Here is a 20,334-nt window from a genome sequence, read left to right as displayed (position 1 = left end):
GAAAAAGAAAAAAAAAAACATAGAAGGAGCTGGGGGCTTCACGTATGCGTACGCGCTTCAGCAATAAGAACCGTTGTTGCACTCCAGCGCTTATGTACACCCAAACATTTTGTATTGAATGACATGTACGGAGAAAATATGATTGCTGCAACTGGACGTATTATAGGGTGATACGGTAGTAGCTGTGAGACGCAAACAACATTCTTCTTTCTGGCATTTTACGTGCCAAAACCAGTTCTGATTATGAGGCACGCCGTAGTGGAGGGCTCCGGAATATTTAGGCGTAAACAACAATCATTAGGATTGTAATATATATATATATATATATATATATAATTCCTGTGATTTAGCTTTGGTTAACCCTGGTTGATAGCGAAAGCTTCACTGCCCTGGCTAGAACCATCGTAGAGCTGTGGCCGAGGTGTGGTTTCACCCAACTCTACTCGGGCAACGGCGGCAATGTCTCCTTTCGGGCTCCGTAAAGGCCTAAATATAGTCCGACGTAGTGTGAACGCGCGCACACATTATGTAACATTGGCTAGAACAACAGCGGCTATAGTTCGACCGACGGTTCGACGTACTGGCGCCGCCAACGTAACCGGACGCGCGGCCAATGCGCTCCGATGGGCCCGGTGTCTGATGACGCTCGCCTGCGTGCCGATGGACTATAAACGCGCCTTAATGCTCTCTTGTGGTTTCATATGCAGCCCTTAAGGTGAAAACTGGTCAGTCACCGATGGCTGCCCGAGGTAGCGTAATGAAGCTTTCGCTTCAAAATGTCTGTGTAACATGCTGAACATAAATCTAGCCGCTCACTTTTCCTTCTTCGCTCTCCTTTATATATATATATATATATATATATATATATATATATATATCATTCAATCTGTATTTTCTTTGCAAATGTCTCTCAAAGCTGTATACAGATCGATCGTTGCCTATGCCTTCCCCCTCCAGAATATCCCACAATATGTTCCAGTTTACGTTGTCATGCGCACCGGTAATGCTTAAAAAAATGTCAGCCCTACTGGTGTGGAAATAGTACACCATAGTACAGCTTCACTGGGGTGGAAATCGAAGACCAGTGAAGCTGTACTATGGTGGGAATTATGTATTTACAATCATAACTATTAAGATGTGATGGTGTAATTGGCTATTTGAACTATTAAAGAATGATAAATATATATGAGCCGGTGGTTTTCATTTATTTCGTGACCACAGGGACCATGGCCTTATGGTCGCTACGGTACACCGCCATAGGGTGTACGGAAAAGGTTGGCACGTTCTTCATAAGCGCGTCACCAACGCCTCACGCGTTCGGTGCGAACACGGGCAAAACGCCGCCGTCGTCGGCAACAGTTGTGCGCGTTGTTTGTGGGACCGCACACAACCGCTGTCAAAACACTGGCTACGTGGCGGAATGGCTAAACGCCGTTGTCGACACTGTTAGGGAAGAGGCGGGCGAGAGCCCAGAGAGAGTGGGCGGCACAGGCGGCAGAGGCCGGCAGGGCTGCGCGCATGCGCCGCAGGGGGAGAGTGGGCACGCACACGCACAGTCTAGGTACAGTGCCTAGAATATACTTTCTAGGCACTGTAATCTAGGGTGCCTCGATGCCCTCCTCGACCACCGCTCCTCTTCCCCTGGGAAGTCGCGTTTGCTCTCCGCCGTGCGTTTGCTCCCCGTGAAAGCGCGCGTCCTCGCCCTCGCGCGCTTTCACTCGCACATGCAGCAAACGGCCAATCAGAGTTTTTTTCTATTGCCGGATGCGACCATCGAAGAGTGAGCCCTTAACAGCTTCGCTGTAAAAATCCACATATAGCGGTCTCCTTTCTTCTCTGGATATTTCAATACACTAAGGGCAAATAAGTTATCATCCAGGCGCCTACCGATTCTGAAGTATTCTCAAGTTCTCCCAATATGCCACTATACTCTACCCGTGCTTGCAGCTTTAACCTGGTTGCGTGGAGGCGAGCGCCACCTGGTGGTGTTGCAAGAAACCCAGCGGTGCGCGCCATTAAGACCACATTCACACCCTGAAAGTGGGGAGAACAGGCAAAGAAAGTTTTGCTTTAGAAACCGGCAGATCCCACGTCCTGTGGGAATCGATATTATGCGAGGCAGTGTGCGGGGAGCCTACCAAGTTAACGAAACGACCATAAGGGCACCAAGACGTAGGCGGCTCTTTCATGACCTACATCACACGCATGTCAGGACATCCATGTCATGAGTCCTCAGGAGTCCCTTTAGCTACACCTATTAGGGCGAGAGCCTTAGTCATGCTCATGACTATGAATTCGACCAGTATACTGTAGTGTTTACTTAGTACCCACGTCAGAACCCATTTCGGTGGCTTTTGAGTGTTAATCTTTTTTCGCTGAGTCATTGTCATTTGTAGAGTCATGCTCATGACTATGACTTCTACCATCATGCTTTAGTGTTTCCTTCACTTAGTACACACGTCAGAATCCATTTCAGTGGCTTTTGATTGTTAACTTTTTTTCACTGAGTCATTGTCATTTTTGCTATGTCATGCTCATGACTATGATTTGTACCATCATCATTGAGTGTTTCCTTCACTTGGTGTCCACGTCCGAACCCATTCCAGTGGTTTTTGAGTGTTAATCTCTTTTCGCTGAGTCATTTTCATTTTTGCTGAGTCATGCTCATGACTATGAATTCTACCAGTATCCTGTAGTGTTTGCTTCACTTAGTACCCACGTCAGAATCAATTTCAGTGGCTTTTGAGTTAACTTTTTTCACTGAGTCATTGTCACTTTTGTTGTGTCATACTCATGACTATGATTTGTACCATCATCGTTGAGTGTTTACTTCACTTAGCGTCCACGTCCGAACCCATTCCTGTGGTTTTGGAGTGTTAATCTATTTTCGCTGAGTCATTGTCATTTTTGCTGAGTCATGCTCATGACTATGAATTCTACCAGTAACCTGTAGTGTGTCCTTCACTTAGTACCCACGTCAGAATCCATTTCAGTGGCTTTCGAGTGTTAATCTTTTTTCGCTGAGACATTTTCATTTTTGCTGAGTCATGCTCATGACTATGACTTCTACCAGGATCGTTTAGTGTTTACTTCACTTAGTGCCCACGTCAGAACCCATTTCAGTGGTTTTTGAGTGTTATTCTTTTTTCGCTGGGTCATTGTCATGACCTACGTGACGCGCATGTCATGACATTTATGTCATGACCTATCATTATGTTCGTCATACACTCCTGTTACACTATACCAATCTTGGTACCTACCAAGTTAACGAAAGGACCATGAGAGCACCAAGACGTAGGCGGCTATTTCATGACCTACATGACATGGATGTCATGACATTCATGCCATGACATACCATTTATGTTCCTCATATAATCCTGTCATAGAAAGTCAATTTTGGTACATACCAAGTTAATGAAACGACCATGAGAGCACAAAGTCGTAGGCGGCTAGATAGATAGATACTGTCAAAGCAGCAAATGTTCGCCAAGAAATGCTTCGCATTTAATAAAGCTGTACAATTAATTACCAGTCCGGCGGCTGCTCGCTTATTACATTTTTAGGCAAAGCGAAAAGTCATGCTAGTTGACCTCCATTCCATTAACAGTGTTTTGACGTGACGACCTTAGTAGACCAAACAGCAACTGACAGCCACGCGACATTGCGCTTGGACAGAATTGTTCCGGCAGCGCCACGAAGATGCCACATCCTATGACCTCCGTATTTCTCTGGCTGTCCCACGCACAGTATTTTCGAAACTTCTTTTTGTCTGAATATTATACAACAAAGCTTAATCGGCATAATGCAGCTTTACTTATAGTACAAGTCTTTTATCTGCTGTACGCACGCGATAAAAAATGGGCTCTAATGCGTGCTAAGAAGGTGGTTGGATGACTCCCCATGAAAGCACGCGTCCCTCGCTCCCTTTCACTCGCACATACAGCGTCCGGCGCGCGGTGAAGATTTCATCGCCGTTGACGTCATACGGAACCTCACGGCGACGGCGACGGCAGAAATCCGCTTTGGAGTGTCCATATAATTCCTATCGCAATAAAAGCAACGCGCTTAAATAAGCCCTGATAGCTTAAACCACCTTAATGTTTCGTAGCCTCAAGAACGCCTTGTAACGAGTTTTGTGTCTGCCATGAATATATTACCGAAATAGTTGCTTCAAAAAGACCTAGTAGGAGCGTACTACGACCACCGTATTTATATTTCTCATTGCCCCTTGCCATCGATCGTTTCGAAGAAGCGAGGCGATGCCGATGGGGGTGTCGATGGCGGTGCCCCCAGCCCACACGTTTTGGTCACCTGATCCGCAATACTTAACATCGTCTGTGGGCGGCCTACTTTCGAGCGTGTGCGTACATCGGTAGCGCGCACAACAGCACGCCGATGAATCCGGCGTTGGCCGCCAGGTTGCGCATTTCGTACCGGTGCGGCTGCAGCTGCGAGTGGCAACCCCACCTCTTAATAACACAGCGCGTGGTGTGCCTGCTACTGACCACCGTAAACAAAGGTCGCGTTGGATACCTTTCCTAGACGTTTGGCGACTCTCATTGCGTGAGAACGGCAGCAAAGCGGTGACGGGAGAGCCGTATGGCGTCGACAAACTTTTTTGTGGACGCATAAGGCGTCGTCCAAAGACTGCTACTCCCTGGGAACAGGACCTCTCAGGCGCATATGCCTTCAGCGGATGCGCGAGTAACGCGAGTCTGCTGCCTGCCATAGCAGTGTCGGCCAATAGTCTATGGGAATCTATGCATATTACGACATATTCCAGTTGCCGGCAACCTAGGAACGGGTGGGGAGAAGGCCTCAGTTTGAAAATAGGGCGCTTTAGAGAAAAAAGGTAACACTGCTCTCCGCTTTGGAACACCACGCATCGCGCACAACTGCAAAATTTGGCTGAGATGTTTACAATGGCGTATGTTATCCGTGGAATGTGTTTTCTCATCAAGCCCGAGAAGTGGTTCGGGGCAAAGGCTGCGAACGCCTCCCGCCGCCTTTGCGCCCATTCCCGCTTGTGCGCTGGTGTGTGTTCCCCCTTCTTGTCCTTCGTCTTTTCACGCTGTTCCCCTGTCGAGTATATACCGACTAGCACAAGCGTCCACGGGGTCCCCTTTACCATGTTTACCGAACGTTTTGGAATAGTGATTAGCAGGAAGGCCGCAGGCGCTGCAAGTATGAAGCCCACCACATGGCGTTACAGGCAAGCCTGAACGACAAGGACGAGTTTGAACTGGATGCAAGACAAAAACATTATCGAACGTTTTCTTGTCATTATGCTATTCGAAATCATGGTAACTACTTCGTAATCGGTTTCTCTAACAACGTTAAATGGCTGTATGAATGAGAAGATGGTGCAATGTGAAGTGAATTCTTAAAGCGACCTGTTTTAAATTAAGTGTAAAGGCACGTCGCTTCCTTTCTGCAAGTACGCCGAGTAGCCAGAACCCAGTCCGGACGGGTATCCAGTGATCCAGCAAAACGGTTGAACACGCGTAGAAAAAAAATGAAGAAAGAACAATATAGGAATGTAACAAGGCGCATTTTTCTGATCCCCAGGCTGAAGTTGCGCCCCCGGACAAAAGCCTTCGCTAAAGTTTGATGGCGACGGTGCCGGGCGCTCCGTGCAATACCTCGCGTGCGACTCGAGGAACAGTGAGTGCACGCACCCGAGAAGGTTGCATCGCCGGAGGTGTGTTTGCACACGGCGCGCTGCCATCTTGTTTCTTTGTCGCTGGAGATATGCTATAACTTCGCTGGCTTTTTCGACGTTTGTATGATTCTGCAGTGCTGGAGACAGTTCAAGGAAAAAAGAAAAGGAAAGCAAACTCAAAGGCCAAGGAAGCATATATAAGCGTTAAAGAAAAAAGAACAGAAAGGAATAAAGGAAGAACGGGTGCGATGTAAGGGCGATGTTCAACCTTTTCCTGTCAGAAAGTGACGTGATTTGGTTTTCAAATGGGGCAGCGTGCTTCAGAGGACCGATATGCGGCGAGGAGCTGCCACCGCTTCCCGCACTTCACCCGTCCTCCCCCCCAGTTCCACTCCCGAACTGCTTTTCCAGAAACGCATAGCAGGAAGAAGCGCCTGCCTGGATCTCGTCCTATAGGGCTTCGACAGACCACCAGCACTCGGGGCCTTTATCGATGCCCTATTTACATTATCTTTCTCTTCTTCTGTAACGCCCTGCTTGCTCCTTTCACGACCTGCACATTCTCTCGTTCCGCGTCGCCTTGTTTTCTTCTGTTGTGTGTCACAGAATTTTTTACTTGTGTGTGTGTGCGTGTGTGTCACCGAGTACTCGCGCCTTCACTTTTCGTTGAAGCAGTTCTCACTCTGGTTATATATTTTTTGCTGGTCTCAATACCTTCCTTCCCCATCCCCTTTCTTCAGTCAATTTTTTCCTCACCTACTTCCCTGCGGAGGCTCAAACTTTTGACTCTTTCGTGATACAGCTGCAGCTTTCCTGCGACAGAATTTGCCAATATGTCAGATTCTGTATTCGTTCGCAAGTATTGTCGAGGTCGCCTTCTGTAAGGCGCTCTCATGCACTTTTGCCATGTATTTTCTTGCGACAACAGGTCCAGCTTCCTCATCTATCCTAAAGAACGTTGGAAGTATTAAGCAACTTCATCTTTCCCACTAACGCAGCTTTCTGTAATAATTACTACGTTTTCTATCGCATTTGGCTTTTTCTCCTGTCCTCGCATCCTAATTACTCCAGAACGATGGCTATTCAAATTGTCTTGAAAACATGCTGTACGCAAATGCAAATTTGTTCTACACCACTGCCTTGTGGCTCCGCAAGTATACACGAACTTCCAACTGTGCAGGACACTCAGCGATGAATGCCAGCAGAGCTACGAAAACAGATTAAAAAAGAAGGGAGAAAAAAAAAGAACACGCAGGATTGACATTTTCGCTCCTGCTCTAGACTGGTCATTCTCAATCAGGATTCCGGACTTATTATCCATATTTCTAGCTCAATTTTTAGCCGTAGGGTTATACTTACGCAAATTAAATTTATCAATATCGACGGTAGTCACAATAAACTATTCTTTAAGAGGCAACACACAGAACTGTTGTCGACGCCGTCGGCGTTTTGCCCGCGTTCGCACAAAACGCGCGCGGCGTTGGTGACTGTTGCAGGAGCCTCTGGGGGCGGCTCGGAGGTTTTCGACGAGATCAGAACGGGACACTCGTCGAGCAGCGTCGGAATTCTTTACCGCCTTCTCGCCTCGCAACGTTTTTATATAAATAGGCATTTTGTGCCGCAGCTAAACGTCGCCTTCCTTCCCCCCCCCCCCCCTTCCACGGCCTTCCGCGTGTCTGGAGAAGTCGCGTTTGCTCTACATATATGGTGATTGTAAAGGAGGAAAGAGACGCTTAATTCTGCAGCCTTTAAGGGAGCACGGCGCAGAACGCGCGTTTGTTCTCCGCCTTGCGTTCACTCTCCGTCAAAGCGCGCGTCCCTCGCGCCCTTTCACTCACACATACAGCGTTCGGGGGCGCGCGGCGACGATTTCATCTTCATTGACGTCATACGGAACCTCACGGCGACGGCGAAAAGTTATGGTTGATCACTCTTTCATAGGAGTCGGTAGAATACGAAAGTGAAACGTGTCTTCACAGACGATGTCGCATGTTTGCTTCGTGAACTCGCGGTCCGTTGCAGCAAAAGGTGCATGATTTGCCGGACCGGCGAACGTGCTGTAGGTTTGCTTGACACGCGGCGTCCTGTTGGCGATCGGTGTCCAGCTTCCGAGTCACTTCGGCGACGGTAAGATCATTTTGGTCCGACTCCGTAGTGTCTTGGGCAGCCGGTTGAGTTGCGACGTGCTCAGTTTTAGGAATGCGAGTGGCAGATTTCGCAGCGTGCACCGCGAACGCGCGAAGGCGTTCTGCTTCACGCTGGCGTCTTCGCCGGACCTAAGCGAGATACGCTCGTCGACGCCGTTGATTTTCTGCGTCGCTTAGCGCAGCAGTTTTCTTAGTTGGTGTCATCGCAAGCGAAGCAGTAGGATTCTTGTAAGCACTGCTTACGCACGTTGAAGCTACACTCCGTAGGCGACGAGCTGCCGCTAGGCTAATCCGACGCGAAAGAAAAACCATGTGTGGAAAGTGCCAACACCAGGCTATACCGCGTTGGAGCCTCCTCTGCGCTGTGACTACCGTAGCGCTCCCTGTCGGCGCTCGTTAGTGCCACGATGGAGTACTTCGATCGCTGCACTGCTCCTTGATGGCGGCACCATCCCTGCCAACAAAAGTCCAAGCTGTCCTTAGCTATTGCCTAAGACACGCGAAGGTGAAAACCTTGTAAAGCCTATTGTAATTCAACTTAATCCTCCCTAATCCCCCTAACCTATCTTAATACGCCTTAATCCAGCTTAATTGATCTTAGTTCACCTTAATCGACCTTACTCTACTTAATCCACCTTAATGCACGTACCCCTGTCGTGTGGGCCGATCCTGATGATAGTGCAGAAAGGGTCCAAGCTCAATGGCACACACCAGGTAAAAGAAAGAAAAGAAAGAAGAAGGAAGGAAGACAGAAAGAAATAGAGAAAAAAAGAAAGAAATCACGTGCGGCGCATACCCGCATTGGATATGCTACACACGTGATCACGTGACACGCGCGTGACCAATCAGGTTCGTTTGGTGTGTCGCGAGGCCCTAGGGACATGGAAGGAAACGAGGTTGGCGCGCGCTCCTCTGGGCTTCCCTCGCCTCAGATCAGTTTCGGCGAACAGATGGGAAGGCCCCGCGTGGTGCGCTCCGCCAAGGAGCAAGCTGCGTTTGATGAACGCCGATGTGAACACGCTCGGGAAAGGGCTCGTCGTCGACGTGCCGATTTCTAGCGTGAGGGCTTCCATAGCCGAAACCCGCCGTCAGCGACGATCAGAGAATCCCGAGGCGACTGGCTTCCGAACGTTACCCTGACGAAGGTCAGATACACACACGACAAGCTTCGCTTACCCCCATTTTCTCTACAGGGGAAGGGCTGGTGATTTTTTTCTCACCCTCCTCCATTGTTCAATGGGAAATAAAGCATCCTTCATGTGCGCCGATTCTGGTGATAGTGCAGAAAGGGTCCACGCGCAGTCGCACTATGCCTCTGTGGACTCCGGGTGGTGGGCTCCGGGACCTGTAACGCGCCCTTGAACTACCCTTGTCACACGTAAAAGAGAAAGAGAGGCGCGCCATTGGCTGCGCCGTCGGTGCCGTTGATCTCTCCGTCGCAACCGAGCGCGCGTGCAGCAGTTTTTCTCCGACTTCAACATGGGTAGGCCACGCATCGTACGAACTCCCGAACAGCAGGCAGCTTACGTAGAACAGCGCCGACAGCAGCACAGTGAGAGAGCTCAGTGTTCGCCGTGCCGATGCTGCAGTCCGGGCACAAGAACAGGCCCGGGTGGCCGAGCGCAAGCAGCAACTGCGTACAGAGGATCCGGCAGCCTACCAAGCCGTCGTTTAATCAACCGTCGGGATTAACCCAGTGATAAACACCGGGGCCACACGTTTCAGTTTCGCTGGTTAACCATCTGTACGGAGTGCTTGGGCGGTAACCATATGTACGGAGCGATTCAGTGTGACTTGAAGCGGAGTGGCCGTGATGTCTCATAAACAGAATAAAACCGGAGCAAATAAGATCACACTTGCAGAGAATTATCTCGATGGTCTAACATCATAATAAGCGAGGGCAGGAGTCAGTGCGCACAATATAAGAAGAAGTATCGCGAAAGTGTGGATAATCTTTTTTTACTTTACCATGTAAATAGGTATACCCCTTGGGTCACAGTGGCGCCTACCCATTCTCTGGGAGTGGTCATTATATAGTCGTAGTGTTTCCCTGGGTGCTTCCCCAGGTTAACGTAAACAGACGCGCACACCCAGTGTGTGTGAAAACATTATTTAAAGAGGTCCGGAGGCTCGACTTAAGTCGAGGCGGGCCGCTTCCACGTTGGCACTGTCAGGCCGAGCTCTTCAGCGACATCATGGACCCTCTGGACAGCCCTTAGTTGGTCTTGAAGCAATGGGCTTCGTATTCTTTTTTTTTCCCATTGAGTCCATTCTTTCAGGAAGGCTGGGAAGAGTTGCTGGGCACCCTTGACACTCCAAATGGTTATGTCGTCGGCATATACGACAGAATGTATACCCTCGATTTTCTCTAAATTACTTGCAACCTTAGACATTGCTAAATTGAATAGCATGGGCGAGAGCGCAGCTCCTTGTGGAGTGCCCCTGTTTCACAAATTCTTAGCTTCTGACTTAAGTTCTCCCATGATGAGGTGCGCAGTTCTGTTTCTAATTAAGTCCAGTGTCTCAAGTTGTATATTTGGCAACACAGCGGTAAGCCAGCAGTAACTAACCTATTCGAGCACGTGACCCATGGCACTTAGCTAGTGCTGAGGGTTGTCTATGGGCAAGACGGCAGCAACCAGCAGCTAGCACCCCTATAGTGGAAGGAAAGACAAGAAAAGCTTCTGTTGAAAGCGAGAAAAGCCATCGCTTGGTCCGTCCTGTTTCACTCCTCTGTTTTCCTAAACGCGCTGGAAACTTAAATAAGTCCAATTGGCATATGCTGCGCTTTCTTAGAAATGACTAAAGACACATGTCAAATAATTAATGACTGGGATACGATCTGCATGCCGAAGTTGTGCTGTCTTGCGTATCTCTCGTCGCTTTTCGCCGTTTCTTCCACTGCGCTTAATCGACACTCCGCAGCACTTGTACTAGACACGTGCCGGATTCTTTCTCTCCTTTTTTTTTAGTTTTTGTTTTCCAACTTGAGAATTGGCGCTCTGCTTGATTCGGTGGAGTGGAGGAAAAGCTTCGAGTCGAGTCGAGGATCGCTTTGGCATACGAGAGTTATGATCACCCAATTTTTTTCGTAGCAGTTAAGAACGCGGCGTTTTCGGGGCTTTAAAGAACACACGATGTGCGCTGAGAGCTGTTCGCCAAAACACGTCGACTTTTCATAAGCAAGCGCACTAGCGACGACTTATAGAAACCACTTAGCAGCGTATTCCTTTCCTTTTACTAGTTTTACGAAAATGCGGATACTGATACGAGGACGGCAGACTGGCAAAATAAAAAGGCGAGGAAGTGAGTCGCCCAGCTTATGAATTTTTATGAAATTATGAAAACGCACTTATGGAAGAATACTTTTGTGGCTAAGCGATGATAATGTATCAAACGCTTGCTTTTTGCTTAGTGGGGCTTGCGGGAGAGAAGATAAGGAAGAGTGGTGGAGACGATTGGAAACAGAGGAAGAAAGGGGAGAAGGCTCTTACCGCATAAAATGTTTCTCTGAGATATCTAGAGGAAAACAGCTTGGGCTCACGTTAATGAGAGGCCAGGCTTATCGAGGAAACGGGCCGATCTTTGCACCTCTCGGCGCTGCATAAAGTTCCAAGAGAAATTTGGAAGCAGGGTAAGTGATATGAGAGGGAAGCGGAATCGAAAAAACTCGAGGGACAACTTCTGCCCTTCACACGTTATCTTGCCGTCCATGCACCGACTTTCACCTTCGATGCATTGTAGTGCTCTGAGTGTACAATCGAAGAGAACACCTTCAAAGTGGTTGTCGTGGCGTATGACGTTCTTGCAGCCATTTTGAAGATTTGCGCTACCCTAAGGGCCGCACTAAATACGCGCCGAACAAGAAAGGAAAGATTCAGAGTGAGATGTCAGCGTAATAGAGTCGCTAATATTTACGGAGCGTTGCAGCAGTGTATGTATAAAGATGTGACGCAAGCACTATCACGCGCGCACACACGAACACACGCACACGCACTCACACACACACACACACACACACACACACACACACACACACACACACACACACACACACACACACACACGCACACGCACACACACACACGGACATACACCACGAGATATACGTAAACTACATGAATGCCCCCCTACCAGGACGAAACACGTGCCCAGATCGAAAACGCATATAACGTGTGCATACCCCTAAGTGTTCGAATACATCTGTTTTTCGTCATGTGAATTTCATTTTAGAACAGCTGGCCGACAATAGCGTGGCACATGAAGAGAACGCCAGCACTGCTTATTGAATTTGTGCCACCGGGCCATAATTCACGCCAGCCAGAACCCTTGCCGATATGCAAGGAGAAGAGAACGGCGTCCACGGTAACTGTTTTATTTAATTATATCAACGGCGCGACGAGGGTTAGGTTGAAGGAAAAACAACAGCGTAAAAAGAAAAGAACAATCAGTGTACAGCGCGGGATCCAAGGAAAATTTCACAACGCGCGTTGCAGGCTTTTCACTGTAGAAATGGGTTTTGCCTACCTCATATCGCGATTTCAACAAAACGTCAATCAATACGAAAAGCGTGAGAGAAAGATAGAAAAAAAAGCTATGTACAAAGAAAACTTAGGCAGGTGGAAATTCGAGAAGCTTAAGACTGAAAGGAGAGAGTGTGTGTGAAGGGAAATGATTCAAATGAGGTAAAATATGAAATTTGACTTAAATGGGGCGAGGTGAAAAACGGCTCGCGGAAATGAGGATGCTGCTTGCAAAACTGCAAGGGTTAGGGAGTTGATCGATAGGTGTGGGTTCATGTGCCTGTGCGTGTGTAGGTGCGTCGGGCGGAGGGGGGGTCTTGGTCGGGTCAAATGAAGAAGCCTACGGGGATATTCGAAAAGCCGAAGGAGGATGCTACGAAAGAACAAAAAAATAAAAGAAAGAAAGTTAAACAGGGAAGAGTTGGGGGATGGATCGCGAATTTATGACTGCGGGGAAAGTACGGTGTAGGGTGGGTGATGAGATCGGAGAGCTAATTATCAGAATTCGTCCAACTTCTGCTGTTGATCGCTTTCCTGTACATACCCGACTACGCTCTACGCATAGTACCGAAATACAAAAATGAACTCAGTAGTAGGTGTTGCTGCGCTAGTCGGTTCATACTGAACACTTTTCGACCATAAGACATGGATGGCCACGTAGCGCCAAGTCGAAATAAAAAGTGGGAGGGGTGCAAAAATGAACGTAGGGTCATTACAGGAGTGAGTGGACGCTGTGAAAGAAATCTGGAAATGGTGCAAACGAAAAAAAAAAAAGTTAGAGGAAGTAAGGCTGTGATATACGAACTGCGTGGAGATGCGGGGTTATTGGGGCATGAAGAGGTTAGTATGTGCGGGCGTGTTCTACTGTTTCTCTCCTTTTTTTCCGCTTCCTCGCTTCCCGCTGAATCGCTAGTTTCTCGGAGCATGGCGCAATTATGATTGACGATGTGACGGTGGCCAGTGGTCTTCACGGTGAAGCTGCCTTGACTGTAGCAGGCCCTTTTAAATCGGTTTTTACCCTAAGTACGTACATACTACATTCGCACAGGATTATTACCATCATCATCATCATCATCATCATCATCATCATCATCATTATTATTATATTTATTATTAAACATTGAGTGTTAACTTTTAACTGTCACCGACGCAATAAGTAGATGAAATAACACAGGTTTGATTAGCGACAAAAGGCCCGTGTGTTCGCTGCGCGTCTGATGTCGCCAAGCAGATTCGGGTCACTCTTTATTGTGATAGCAATTATATGAACGCTCCCGGTGAATTTCCGCCATTGTAGTAGCCATCGGCGTCGCCGTCATCTTTCGCATAGTCCTAGAGCGATAACATCGTGGCTGAGTGCAGCCGCCCGCGCCCTATCTTGAAGGTATATAAGCTGCGGCGGGTTCGATGGCTAGGTGACCCGAGATATAGCTGATGGCTTCGTGTGCGCTTTGTCCTCGCGCGCCAAGTTCACATTGACGCGAGAGCCAGCACAAAGGAGAATTCGCTCGCCGCAGCTGCCACTCTTCATCAGGCCAGCGTTATGACAGCGAGTGTCCGCGATCATCGAGTGAAATGCGTTTGTGTTTGCCTGAGCGCACGTGATAACGCGCTTGTCAATTTAGTTATAATAAGCGAATGTTTGCAGCAGTTTATGCAGCTGATAATACTACTAATCTTGTTTCATATAGCTGTCTAATAATTTAATATGGAATCAATGCTTTGCCTTTCGCGCTAAACTGCGACATTTTATTATTACCCCGAAAAATACACCGCCACTTCTTCGCCCAACTAAATGCGTCGCGGCAATTAAAAGTAAATCCCCGGCTGTTGGCGCGGGCGATGGAAATTGCGGTGCTAATACGGAACACGCCGAGGGGGGCGACACTAGCGGTTTTTAAGCTATGGAAACTGAGTAAACGTAAGGTGGGCCGGAAGGGTAAACAGTGAAAAACGCCGATGACGCGAACACGACAGGGAAAGATTTGTTGCGCGAGTGAGCATGCTTTCTTTAATTATTAGTTCGGGGCTTCGGTTACTAAACAACGATAGCTTGTTTTCTTTTTCTAGTTTTTTTTTGGCATGTGAAGAAAGTTGTTTTCCAATCTCAGCTGAGTAAAAACTGTGTACCAGGTTGCTGCGAAAGTGAAGCTGATTAGCGGAGTAGGGGATTTTTCCTGATGGCGCTTTGTTCGAGTTAACACCGTGGGTGAGGGGGGAGGAGGTTATAACGGTTAGCGTTCGTCTTCTCTGAACATATATGACATATATGCAGTTCGCACACAGTGTGCCGGCCAAGACGTTGTGCGATTTATTAACAACGTATGCACGCAGATCACGTATTTCGATCCTGCTCTCAGACTTGCCTTTCTTTGTGCGTGTTAAGCCTCACGTCTCTGCCTGTTTTCCTTGCGTAAGTGAAATGACATTTTGGCAGCAATTTCGAATATCTTTTTTCATTGTAGTGGCAACATTTATGAAAGAGAGGTATATTTTAGATAGGAAATGCTGGTACGTTAACGAGAAGAGAGACACCTGGTTTGCTGCCCTTCCCTGGAGAAAGGGTATGGGAAGAAAGCAAGATGGAAATTTAAATATACACATTATGCTGCACACTACTTGCCAATAATTTTCATTGTGTAGCCGTCGATCAGCTGTGCGCTTAGTCTTCGTCTCACCCGCCGTGATTGCTCAGTGGCTATGATGTTGGGCTGCTGAGCACGAGGTCGCGGGATCGAATCCGGCCACGGCGGCCGCATTTCGATGGGGGCGAAATGCGAATACACCCATGTACTTAGATTTAGGTGCACGTTAAAGAACCCCAGGTGGTCCAAATTTCCGGAGTCCCCCACTATGGCGTGCCTCATAATCAGATCGTGTTTTTGGAACGTAAAACCCCATAATTATATTAATTAAATTAGTCTTAGCATGGTGGAAGCATTCGTTCAGGGGGTCCGCTTTGAAGAAAATTCGAGGTGCATTATTCAGTATAATCTTGTTGAGCCGTATTTCATTTCTCTGTATTTTATAAACAAAACTACTATAATAGTAAGAATTACCTGTCAAAGGTAACCATATTTCTTTCATAGCAAAAAAATAATAAAACATGACTGTCTATAATTTAAAATTGCCTGTAACATTGATTGCTTAATTTTGTTTCAGTCCTTTAACGATAGATGCATATTCTATCTAAATTTCGGCCGCAATTTGGCTGCCAGCAGCAATGCAGTGCTGTTAAATTAGCTTAACCCCGTAGCGGTGTGTCACCAGCAATAAAAAACAATTCCTATGAAAAGTAGTCACCACGACTTATATTAGATGTACTGGCGTTAGGAAAATGCGAGTTGTGATGCTGGGCGCAGTAAATGTCTAAAAATACAGTCTATGTATGCATAAAAGAGTATCCTGAAGTGACGTGATTGGCTGTAAATTGCTGCATCAAAAAGGAGTCTTCAACCTCTACATTCTCCCTCTACCAAAACACGCACCTGCCTGGTTAAGATACGCTGAAAGGTAATTTCTGAACAGTCTACAATCGCATGTAAAACCTGCACACATAAAGCGACCGTACAAGTTTGGTTTTGTTACCTTATCTCCATATACAGCAGACAAGCGTGAATGACTGATCTAATACAAGTGCTGAAAAACATAATGCATTCTGCAGATAACGCACTCTTTATTGCATTAGTTTCTCTTGTGAATAAATGCTTCTGATCTTTTTAACTGTGAAATAAAGGTAGCAACGGAAGATATGAATGAGCGACCGAATCCATTTATTTTAATATAACTGGCGTAACGTGTGAAACGTTAAATTTAGCCTCGCGGAGACTTGAGTTAATAAAAAGAGACAGACTTCGCAAAGGAGAGACATTGCTAATGCTTGCCGTTGCCTCGTTGACGGCTCTCAGAGCTCTTTCGACAGAAGGACAACGAACCCAGAAACAATTCTATTAACAAGACGTCCATCAAATTAGGCCGCGTGAGGCGAGTACAAGAGAGGAGCAGCCGTGTATGCGTTTCCAGCTACCAAAGAAATCAACACCAACCGTTTGTGTCCCAGCACATCTCAGCAAGCATAATTGCTTGGTGACTGCATTACTTGATTCGGTGCGTCGCTCAAGCTCGAAGTCGCCGATAATCTCTCCGTTAATTGTGATATGCACTTTACTTTCACTATCAACACCGTTGTCGTCCACCATTTCTTGCACACTGCATACAAGTGCGGAAGCAGACGCTCCCCTTTCTTGAGGTTGCCGCCACGCAAAATGCTTTCAGCGTCGGACACCTCCTTCAAGCCGCCTTGCAGTCTCAGCGTCACTCTTTCACGAGCAAGCGATCTGCCACCGCCGCAAATTCTGCGCGGTTAACACGAGCATCAAAGAAAGGGGCGTTCGAAACAATGTAAAGAAGGGAATAGGTTTGGGCGTGTTGGCAATTCATCGTTATACAGAATACGCAGCGCAGTAAGAACAAAGGACGAGTCGAGACAGGTCACCCGTCCTTTGTTCTTATAATGCGCTATGTATTCTGTATAACGATGTAAAGAAACCCGAGATAGCGGGCGCCAGTACGACCACACTGCCTTAATTCTGGGCTAAAGGCGGCGCTGTAAGAAACCGCAGCAGCGCCATCTGCCCGAGGTTGTCTCGTCTATAAATAGCCAGCTACCTGCAAAATGTATCGCATATTTCCCACAGTACGTGGGATCTGCATAACGTTGTTTTTTTTTTTTTTCGAGGAAGCGCAAGCAAACCAGGTCACTGCAACTCCTAAAAAACCTAAAGCTCTAAATGCAATTGGTGATAGTATTCGTATTATGGGTAATTACGTCTACAGCATTATTACCTCAAGGATGGATGGAAGATGGATGCTATGAGCGTCCCCTTTGAAACGGGGTGTTGGGTTGCGCCACCAAACTCTGCCTCAAGTAGTGCCCTCTGGTGTCACCTCAAAGCATTGTTTCTATACCATTGCCTCTGTCAGTACATCTAGGCATTACCTATGAGCATTACTTTAGCACTACCTTTGGGAACTGGCATTAGCTGAATTATATTTACAACGCATCTGTCCTGTTTGAATATCGCTATATTCCCGTCTACTGCGCTGTTTTGTCATTCTGAAATGTGCAGCACTCCTACATCCCGCATGCTATGCTCTCGCAAATTCTTATGCAGTACTCTATAAAACTGTCGTGCAGAACTGTTACATCGACGCCGTGCGTGACCTGTATATCTTCGAAAGGTGCGCCGACCTGTAAGTGAATAGACTGTCACGGCCTATAACAAAAAATAATCCTAGCGTTTTACGTGCCAAAGCCACGATATTATTACGAGGCATGCCGTAGTGGAGGACTCCGGAAGTTTCGACCACCTGGGGATCTTTAACGTAATTCGCGGGACACGGACGTCCTTGCATTTCGCCCCCACAGAAATGCGGCCGCCGCTGCCGGGATTTCATCAGGTGGTCATGGACACGTTGTCATGGGCTTTGCATGTACTTGGTAAACAACTTGCAGCGTGCTTAGATGGCCTCAATCGACGGCTTGTTACACCCCCCCTCTCCTTTTTTTTTGTTGCGGCGTATATTTGCGGCGTATATATATATATATATATATATATATATATATATATATATATATATTTCTTCTTTACTTTATACCACTAATTTTGTTGAAGGACCATTTGTCGGAGCATTTGTAGAAAGAAGTGTGCTTGAGTTGGCTCTCGAAATCATCTTGACGCCTTTGCGGTAAATTAGACCTTAACGTCTTGCGTTCTCGTTGTACCCGTCAATGTCATCTCTGCGCCGCGGTAAAAATGGGTCTCTCTCTCGCAACCTAATTTTCTCCGCGCGTGATTGTCTGCCTGTCGTTAGTTTCGATTAGTTTAGCGAAGTGCGCACTAGGCCGGTCGTGATTACGCTCGCGTGACTTTCGACTACCTTTCTGCTTGAATGCGTCTCATTCGTATAGTTAGCGTGGTTGCCTTATTACTGGTTCCCGAGGTCAGGCCTTTCCGCAGAACGTGCAAGCGTAGACGTAGGGTCGTTCATCACGCTCACGGGCGTGGCGTGAGCGAAGCCCAACTGGAGAAGACCACGCCGCACGAGATTCTCTCATCTGCGCCTCTTGGGTGTGTCGTGTTCGATGCCTGTACGCGACGCAACCAACGAGGAAGATGTGTTTGCTATAAGCCCGCACATAACGTGCTAGGAAACCAAAGGCCCGTATTCACAAAAATCTGTTATGCTACTGCTGTTCGTAAGCGAGAATCCCAGCAAATCCTGGTGCTGAACGTGTCACAAGGGAAGGCGCCCGGTCAATAATGGCGAAGAGCACTTGAGAAGGAAAAGCTTTGTGATTTGGGCCCTAGGAGACGAGGCTGGTTTTACGTGTTGAGGAGTTTAGCAACTTTTTAGCGCCGAAATGGGCCGTGTCAGACAAAGCTTATCTGCAAGGAGAGTGCTTGGTCTCTGTGCGTCTTCTTATTACTTGTTGAAAACCAACTGGGCGAAATCAGGCAAAGAGAACTCACGAAAACGCACACAAATAATAATAAAAAAAAGTTCGAACTCATTATGTGTGTCTTTTCATGTGTTTAGGGAAAACACGGGGAATGCGGGAGATGGAAATTCAAGACGATGTGCAACACGAGAAAAAGGTGAGAGCAGGCGCCACCTGTGTTTGTCTCTTTCCACAGTTCTCTTCGCGCAGTTAGTTACAGTTGAAAAAGTATTGGCATCACATTTTCGACTTATTATTTTTTTACGTTATTTGAATGTCGCAGAATTTGGAACCCTATTAAAAACATACCTGGCGAGCCTCAGAGTGCCCTAAATGATTTACTCTAACACCATTTCTGCGAACCAGTTTCTGCCTTGTGGTTTCCATGAGGTCTCTTTGTCGTTACGTCACGACAAAGAAGGTGGTCACGTGGGACGAGAACACCGTGACGTTTTGGCACTCGCTCATTTCTGTTCCATACGCTAACCGCAGCTCAGTGGCGGCTTTGCAGGGCAGTGGCGACACCACTGTGTGCGTTCGTTGCAAAGAAAGCAAGTCACCCGAGTTGTATGCCTAAACTCCATCGTTCTACACGAAAATTGACTGTAATGATCTATGCTCTAGAGGCATTCACAATACCTACGGGAGATGGGAAATAGGCCGGGACGTACGGAATGCTTCGGTATGCAGGCCGTTTGGTTGTAGGGATGTTCGACTATAGTTCATTTTAGGGTACGTTTTCGAATTGCAGAATTTAATCGGAGCAGTAATGAATTCTTACCCTTTAACAAAATTTTGTGCTTACCTCTTGTTCCGTGAAATACGTCCTGAAGTGCCGTGGAGAAATGCATTGATTTTTCGGTTAACACTTATCAGTACACTTATCAGTATACGAAAAAAAAAATGAAGTAACTGCTTAAATTCATGGGGCTGTTACCTTGTCCTGACACGGATACCTGGAATAGATATGCCAAAGCTCCTTGCTTTCTATCTTTCATAAGATGTCAGTTACTGTTGCTGAAGGATCCGATTCGTACTTCATGTTCTTTAAAAGCACTTTGTGTCGGGCGAGCCATCGTTTATCTTTTCTTTGATATTATTACTCTACATGCGACGTGAAAACATGAAGTAAGCGACATAGAGATAGGTCTTGTTAATGTCGCGTCTAAAATAATTACGTGCATTAGGGAGCCTACATGCAGGCGCTTGCATGTAGGCTCCCTAACGTGCATTGTTAATCAGCAGTATAGGCGGACAACACGAAAACCAATGTTTCGGCTAAGTGACTTGTAGGAGGCAAGTCTGATGCTCTCCATGCATGTTCGGCCACGATTGATGAATTGAAACTCGCACCTTATGTTTTGCTGAGCAGCTTCCCTTGCGGCACATATATGCATATTTGACTGGAAGCCTGGAGGTCCATGTGATGTAGAAATTGTAGTAGCAGTGCTGAGCGAACGTAATGGAATGGCTGACAACGCTGCCTGTGACGACTGTGCT

This window comes from Dermacentor silvarum, chromosome 3 (genome assembly GCF_013339745.2).
Source record: "Dermacentor silvarum isolate Dsil-2018 chromosome 3, BIME_Dsil_1.4, whole genome shotgun sequence".
Classification (NCBI taxonomy): Eukaryota; Metazoa; Arthropoda; class Arachnida; order Ixodida; family Ixodidae; genus Dermacentor; species Dermacentor silvarum.
This window is presented reverse-complemented; position numbering follows the sequence as displayed.